The sequence below is a fragment of the Balearica regulorum genome, chromosome 2 (assembly GCF_011004875.1).
Source record: "Balearica regulorum gibbericeps isolate bBalReg1 chromosome 2, bBalReg1.pri, whole genome shotgun sequence".
Classification (NCBI taxonomy): domain Eukaryota; kingdom Metazoa; phylum Chordata; class Aves; order Gruiformes; family Gruidae; genus Balearica; species Balearica regulorum.
Genome location: NC_046185.1, coordinates 38230259 through 38239422, shown reverse-complemented (window position 1 = coordinate 38239422; position 9164 = coordinate 38230259).

Below are 9164 nucleotides of genomic sequence, written 5' to 3'. Positions count from 1 at the left end.
CCGAGCAGCTACGCCAGGCTGCTTCTCCAGGAGGTAAGCTATCTAAAGGGAGGTGTTCCCCAGCTGCTGGCTGCTGATAGCACCGAAACAAGACACGAGAAGACATGAGAGCAAGTTGTTAACAGAAGTGACCCCTCCTGCTGGTGCTACATAAGGAGATAATGAGGGAATGAAGCTGGCGCTTACATTATCTCCAGTGGCCATCTGAAATGATACTTCACAAAAATGAAAGGGAATAATGTTCACAACTTCCAACCTAATTACAGTAGGCTGGCAGCATATTCATGCAGAGAGCTCAAGGATGGTTACTGTCAGCATGTGAGGTTCTTTTAAGTTCTCTAGAAGCCATTCTAGGTAGAGATTTATCCTTTAATAAAGGAAAACGGAAGCTGAACTTCTGGAGAACAAGGTAGCGCCTCACTGGGTATTGCCAAGTACCACAGTGACCCAATCCTACAAATACAAGGGCAAAAATGACCGCTTTCTCCCTCATCCATCATCCCGGTTCCATCAAACAAACACCTGGTGTTTACTGCCCGAGGCCTTACCTATTCTATCATCACCCAAATGATTTAGAATTAGAATAAAAATTCTAGAGAACATATTGTGCTTGTGCTTCCCAATACAAGAAGCATGTTTCATTTTCATTAATCCATGAAAAGTAATTTATGCAGCTGACATTTCAATTATAAAGATTCAGGTGATTAATACATACAGAAAAATTCTGTTTGTGTGCTTTATCGCAGGCTTAAGGAAAAAAATGGCTCCAGGCCTGGCCCTGTGACAGACTGAGTCCTTCCAGAGACAGCAGCAGAGCTGTGCATGCTCATTCCCACTCGGTTACAGTAATTTGGCAAGCATAGGAAATATATATGTGTGTGTAAATGTATGTATTCCACAACATAATCTTTTTATCTGATCTTTTAAAATCTGGGACAGGTTTGAAGAGGAAAAAGGTGAAAATTATAAGACAGATTTTCATTCTTGCCTGCCACTAATTCTTTTTTATGTGTATGACAGGTAGCAGCATCACCAGCTCCATAATCCTGCCAATGTGCCTTGTACTTGGGGATAAATCAGCAGTCTATGCCCATTCATTCCTTAGTCTTCCCTTCATAAGTAGTGGGGACACAGTAAAAATGCAAATAGGGAAGCCTCTGTCCTCTGTGAAACTGTGTGGCAGCTATTGAGAATGGGCACCATTCAGGGCATCAGATGGTGACAATCCTGTCCTAACCCGGCCGGCGTTTTGAAGGAATGTCAAAGGATTTTTTTGTAACATCTCTGGCCTCTGGACCGATCCATTTCTTCACATGTGGGAAATGGACACTTCTGTCATTGTTTAATAGTACTTTGTAGCAAATAATAGGTAACACCATGGTGAAATAATTAGCTTTTACTGTCAAAGCCGATGGAAATTTTGATGTTTTGTTTACTTCTAGACTGATGTTTTTATGAAAGTACTTGATAAACTATGACCGTAAATTCAAAAGCATTTCTCCTTCCTATTCCCTACATTAATTTCACTGATAAATGATATTCAGTAGTGGACCCTATCTTTTATGGTGACTTGACCCTCATTAACATGAACAGTTTTGATGAATGTAAGTATTTTGATGAATTTGTAAGTATTCCAGCTATATGCAGACTTATCACCATGATTGATTGCCCAAGCAATTTCTGCAACAACGAAGTTTCATTCCAGAATCTTTGATAAAAATCACAATTCTCTGGCAAGCTAATAATTTATGCAAATTAAATGCACATTTATTTACAAGCTTTATACACTGTACCTGGCAAACAGGATAAGGAAATGCTGTGTTGTATCACTGAATACAGGTCATGCAAGTCACTGAACCTTTAAGCAGCCTTAAAGGAAAATTCAAGAAATATGATGTCTCCTCATTAGCAGATACCCTGCAGAAATACAGGGATGAGTCCTGCCAGAGATCATGGCAATAACCACACTATTTTCACAGGCAATGCGAACAACAGCAGGACGGTCAGGAAAGTGGGATTACTTTCAAATCTACCGCATACTTGAAGATCAGGCTGATGACAAAGTTAAATCTATTTATAATGGGTCAGAAGAGTGATTAATTGTTAGCAGCAGGAGATACCTGAACCCAAGCTACTTTGTTGACAAGAACCGAGCACTGCCAGGCAAAGTACCAGGCTTTTATTTCAGGCCCAGGATGCAAGATCTGAAATTTTAAATTTGATCTTCAGCCTTTGCTATTCCCTCTCTTCGTTGTCGTTCACCCTCAGGAAATGGGTCATTCCCAGATGAAAGCAATTATTTCTGTGAGGCACTTGTTTCTTTGGAAGAGAAACGACAGAAGTTTCCAGCTAAACAGAAACAAAAGGCTTGTGCAGCATGCCAAAGACCAGATCATGATAAACTAGCAGATGCTCTGTTTTGTCAAGAAGTGAAAATTATTATCAGCCTTCAGCTACAACTCAGCGTGCTCTCCATACCATGCATTGTGGAGAAAGGACAGCTAAAAGTCTGGTGCTGTCTTCATTGAATCCCTGGCAGAGCTGATCCTGCCTAACCTGCAAGACAAGCAGTTTTGCCTGACCTGGCCCTAAAAGCGCTTGACATTTCAGCCTTACACTTGAGAAAGCAGAGAGAAAACACAAGTGTGAGCTAAAGGGAAGATGGCAATATCATCACAACCCACAATGAATGCAACTTTTTCTATTTAGGTATGACACCCTAGTGTCTAAAAAACACTTATGATATCATAAGTACTATTAGTAGTACCAGCTATCTACACGGAGTCAACAACAGTATGTGCTTCACCGCATAGAGCAGCTTCGAGTTCCATGCAGCATGGACTCTCGTGTTTATTGCTCTTGTTAAACCAATTCTGCACTTATTTCCAAACTGCCACTGAACTGCCTATATTTTGTTGCCCTGCCCTTGAGCAGGCGTTATTAAAAGCCTGGGCACTAACCAGCACACTTACTGCGGTATGCCGGAGGGGTGTTGGTCACAGGCCTCCTTGCGTCCTTGTCCTCAGAGCCAGTGTGCAGCCCAGCACAGTGTTCTGGAAGGACAGGAATCACCACTGAGATACTTCAGTTTGGCTTTCATAAACCTGTGGGTTAATTAATAGTTAGTCGGCGGTGGTTAGAAAACAGCATCTGGCTTAGTCTAAGGACCTGGACTGGTAACTCTTGTCCTGGATATGTCCAACTGAATAACTTCTATATCCCTCTTCTAATGCCTTCCAGTGATCTCCAAAACGAAAAACTGTTTTCCTTCAGTGCTTTCACAGAGTCAGAGCTTGAGCTGCTGCCATTGCAACAGGTTCTGCATTTCGTACCACTTACAGATGCACTTTGTTAACATCGCTGTCATTTCTACAGGCGAGACCAAATTTGGGCTGCTCAAGATGTGGTATGTGTGTTAGCAAAACATAAGCATGTTAGGAAAACAACATGAAAAGGGAAGTACTGGGCAGAGGTTCTAATACTAATTACAACTATCCAAATAACGTCCTTAAAGGCTTTGCTGCTGTGAAGCGAATGTTCCCAATGTTTGTTCAGGTACAGCCTTGTCCAGTAAGAACAGCTCTACAGCTGACTCCTGTGCAGGGACAATCTCAACATCCAAGACAAGCTGCTCAATGAGTACATTGTTTTGGGGGGTTTTTACCTATGCTTTCCTTTTATTTCTTGGCTCAAAATCTGGTTCTGAGGCCCCATCTTGCAAGCAAATTAAATTGATTTCACAGGCAAACTCCTCTGCAAAATTAAGGCCCCGCATTTTTTATTCTGATTATCTCTTTGAGAGTTGATGCCAGCACAACTGGCAAACAGAATGGATTCATCAGGACTGTCAGTGACCAGCAACTGTCAATAGAAAATCAATCTTTAGGCAGTAGACCATTAAAAAAGAGGGGAATGTAAGTGTTATTAGCTTAGATCTGTAATCTGATTACATGGAAGTCTCAATGGCAATTACTGTGAATATTTATCTGCTTTCCATAGTGCTCTGTCAAATACAAATTGAAGGAATGGTACAGTCCCATTACTAAAAGACAAATGCCGCAAAATAAAATAGGTCGAGCAACTAACGCACTCACTGCTGTATTGATTTATATGTTCACAGCATATGCACAGGCATTGATCTCAACAGCTGTTAAAGGTTTACTTAAATCTGTATGACATTCATGTGTATTTAAGCATCCCGATTTACTGTCTGGTCCTTAGTGAAATTCTCTCTGCAAATACCCAGTTTAGTAGAGAAGAATGAACAGCCATTTCCAGTACAGAAGAATCCCCAAATCAAGGATGTAAATGGGTGGCAAAGACAATGAATGCTTACAAAGAACACAGAGCAGTGATGCCTGGCTTGTGACTATGCTTAAATTTGGAAGTATTTGACAGGCTGAAAGCCTGTATTTTTCAGACCTGAAGATATAGGAGAGAACCTGGTACACAAATATGAAATGGTGGGAGTGGGTCAACAGGCTGAAAAAAAGAAAAGCAAACAAATCCACTCTCCTTAGATTTTCTCCTGAGGGTTTTAACCTAGATGTTATTACAGTTCAAATATAAACTAGATGAACCCTTCAAACTGGTTTGTTGTCCTGTCCTGTAGCAACTCAGCATAATGTCCCATCTTCCAAAATGCACAAACACCCTTACCAACAGTAGGCAGATGTTCTAACAGTTTCTAGTTTTCTGATACCTCAGAAGGTTCTTAGTCCTTTATGCACCTCCAAAAGTTTAAACTACAGCTCTTGTATGAATTAATAATGAATTCATTGCAGTTCACTAAACCTAACAACCTTCCAGTAAGTGGGATCTTCTATCACACTTCCTTGTCCTGGATGTGATTTCTAGGTATTGAAATAAGTGAAAAGGAGATTTGCAAAAACAAAGAAACAAGTCCCTACTACTGGGCAGGAATTGCTTTGAGGAGAAGCTTTTTCTTGAATCTGATGTAAACCCATAAAGATGTATCATCTATTTTTTAAGAAAAAAGTTACATCTTTTTTGCCTTTGAGAAGTAATTACTTCTAGCCATTAACTCATTAGCTTCTATCATGGAAAATACATAAAATGACTGAATTAACTCTTGTCCTTCACTAATTTTACAAGAAAAAACAGCAACAAAACCCCCCAAATTGCTCCTGGGAACTGTGCCATTTCTGATCTGTATTACTCTTATTTCCATAAAACTATGGATGGTATTTATCTTTTTAAGTACAATACTGGTAGTCTGGATCCAAAGCTCCATACCATGAATCATGTGGGACGGTGTCAAAACCTTCTCTTGTGTTACTTTGCTGTATTCAGCTCAGGCAGTAGGTGTCAGCAGAAGCTAACCAAGTGAACCTCCCCACTGATCCCAGGAACTGCCACGCTACACGGACGATATGTTAGTGCTATAGGGCACAACTACTTTGTCACTCTATTGCCTTTTATCTGACTAATGAAATCAAGAAAAATAGCGGGTCCAATTGCTGAACATCCTAGGTGATTGTGCACTACTGAGCAAATAAGCAGGACAGGCTTTGCTTACGCACTAAGGTTTCATTAGCAAGGGGTAGTTCATGAGACAGATATTGATACAGAAGAACATAGTGTCCTGAAAAATTATCAGAAACCATGATTTGCACATTAAGAACATGAGTCCCTGTTCTGAGGTCCAGAACATGTCAGGAGATCTTCTCAAATAACCACAACAAAATGAGGGTGAAGAGAAAGCAGAGGAAAGATCCCACTATGGTATGACTGCATAAGGAAGATTCAGGGGATATAATTTTAAGGGGAGGGTTTCAAGTAAAATCATAGAATCATAGAACAGTTTTGGTTGGAAGGGACCTTAAAGATCATCTAGTTCCAACCCCCCTGCCATGGGCAGGGACACCCTCCACTAGACCAGGTTGCCCAAAGCCCCATCCAACCTGGCCTTGAACACTTCCAGGGAGGGGGCATCCACAGCCTCTCTGGGCAACCTGTTCCCGTGCCTCACCACCCTCACAGTAAAGAATTTCTTCCTAACATCTAACCTAAATCTACCCTCTTTTAGTTTAAACCCATTCCCCCTTGTCCTGTCACTACTTGTCCTTGTAAACAGTCCCTCTCCATCTTTCCTGTAGGCCCCTTCAGGTACTGGAAGGCCTCAATTTGGTTTCCCCAGAGCCTTCCCTTCTCCAGGCTGAACGAACCCAACTCTCTCAGCCTGTCCTCATAGGAGAGGTGCTCCAGCCCTCTGATCATCTTCATGGCCCTCCTCTGGACTCGCTCCAACAGGTCTACATCATACTAAGGTCCTTCATTACCACCAAGCTCACTACTCAAATTAACAGATATCTGCTGGTAAATGGGTACAATGGGAGAAAGCTGGCTAACAGGCAGAGCTTGAGAGAGATTCTATTGATATAGAAGATGTAAGATATCGTACAGGGCAGGCTTTCTAGATTTGAATTTCAGCAAATCTAGCTGAGTGAACAAAAATAGCAAACAAGTTGCACACCTGTTCATGAAATGACAAGAGAGATAAAGAAAGACAGTGGACTTTAATAAAACATCTTTGAAACTCTCCACATTGCTAGATGAGATTTCATGGGAAGAAAGTAAAAATAAAAAATATTTCTGAAAAAATCAGAGATTGCATGTGCCCAAACTATCCCGATCCAAGGAATAGTAAAGTGCAGAAAAATCAACTTGGTTAAACAATTACATTGACCCAAAAACTCAAAAAGAACCATACAAAAATAAAAAACTAAATAAAATTACCAAACAGAAAGCAATATGGTAAAAAAACTTCAACAATGCCAAAGCAGAAAGTAAGACACAATTAAGGGGATATAAGGAGACATTCTGCAAATGCATTATTACTATGAGGAATGGCTGACAATGCCAGCCCAATATGTAACATATTTTCTCTCAGTGAGAGCAGGCCACATACATGAGAAGAAGCAATAGCTGTCTTGTCTCAGCATTCATGAGTTTTGGTATCCTCTCACATTACACTTTACAATCCAGCTAGCAGAAAATGCGCCGATCGGATACTGCTGTGCTAGATAGAAAAGCCACGATTATAGCATACTTACGTAACCATGGCATATGCGGAGCAGCTGGTCACTACCAAACTGTAAAAGCATATCAAAATGAGGTTATGCAGGCATCTGTCCTCAGTCTGTTCATTAATTACATGCAAGATTATACTTATTAAACTTGTGGGAAACACTAAGCTGGAAAGAGTTGCAAGCACTGTGAGGGAGAAATTTATAGTTCAAAATGATCGTGACAAGCTGGTGAAATAAATAGGGTTAGAAATCAGCATATATAATACTTTATACCCACTTATAATCACAAGATAGGGGAGTAAATTGATTGGAAACATTCTTCAGGAAGGATCAGGGCATACAGTGAATCACAAACTGATGGTGAGTCAGCCGTGTCATATTGTTATGAAAAAGCAAAGCCTTTTGAAGGATTCAGAGCATAAGTGTCACAGGTAAAACAAAAGGATCGACATGGCAACTTGCAGCAAGCGCAGTGTGTGTTGGTACGTCATTTCAAGAAGCATGCAAACCAACAGGGAAAAGTCCAAGCTAGATGAAAAAAAAAAATAATCATGTTCTAGAAAAAAAAAACAATGTGAGAGAAAGAATGGACGTCCTTGTGTAAGCATGCAAGAGCTAAGTAACTGAGGCTGGTATCACACACAGATTGGAAGTAAGAGTCACGATCTCAGTAAAGAAAGAGGATACAAAATCAGAGGATATGAGAAAAAAATATGTTGGAGATTATATTGCTTTATGATAAATAATCTGCTCTACTCCGAACCCTTTCCTGTCTTTCTATTCATGTCTATGACTGATAAATCCAGTCCTCTGATAGTTAAGTTTTGTTCACCTCCTGTTTACACCAGGAGCAGCCAGCCCAGCGCTCAAGGTGAACTGTGAAATTTGGGGGAATGTTCCTGACGAAGACAAACAAAACCATGCTGACTGTGTTGAAAACTAGAAAAAAGCAAAAAGAGAATTTGAGAAGAAGAGCCTGAGAGCTTACCTTCTTGTATGTGGGTTAGCAGACCTGAGCATTTCAGCTTGTTTTATAATAACCTACAGATCAAAGAATATTTGACTGAAGCTGTTACCCCTCCCAGGAGCGTTATTCCCAACTCAGCTCTTCCAAAGCACTTCACTGTCTCTCTGACAAATTTCCTTCCACAAAGGAAAAATGAATGAAAGTATTGGGGGACTAAAGAGATTCAGTGAATCGATGGGGTAGTGCAGGACAAAAGAGATGCACGTGGGACCTCGGTACGAGGAGACAACATAAGCAGCCTCTGGCAGGGAGGGAAGCCCCAGCTCCGCAGAAGGGGAGTCCCAGCAATCTGTCTTTGTTGCTGCACAATACCAGACCCCCGGAAGAAAGCCTCAGGCAGGTATTTTTACTACAGTTGTCTGAATAAGATGGAGAAGAAACTAGAGGATATGTGGCCGCACCCAAAATTTTGCCTTTCAAGTTGAGGCATTGGAGAGACAGTGGATAGTTTCCCCAAATAACTGTTTAGAAACAGATAGGATCTGAAAATATCCTGAAGCGGAGAACATGGCATTTTTATCACTGGTTTAACATTGGTTTAGTTTTATCAAATCCCTACTTTAAATATTGTGCCTCAGTCGCTTCATAGGACTCCAGACACTTCCCAAATAGACCTTTTGTGAGCAGCTATCTCCTAGCATGTGTGCAAAAGGATTTCTTGTAAACTTCCAGCAGTTCCCACCAGCAAAGAAGATGCAGATCACTGCCAGTGTTTGAAACATGCTCTACTGAGAGCCGATCCACATACCAGTTGGTTAGCACATCTGGGACACTTGCTCTATTCTTCCTGCTGGAGTTGGTTACAAAATAGATGCTTTTAGAATGGACTTACAGCATGTTACAGACCCCAGGGCTTAGTAATACGGGTATCTCTCCTTCACTTGCCCAGTTTGTTGTACACCCATTTTATTTCACTATGCTTACTTCTGTGTGCAAGTTTATTTAAAAAAAAAAAAAAAAAGAAAAGATGAGTGACTTCAGGTCTTTCCCAGTTTACCCTACAGAAGAGATTTCATCAGTTTCCTTAATGTGGTTTCATTTGTGTTGCATTACAGAAAAGTTCATGAATGAAAAAAGTTCCGGAA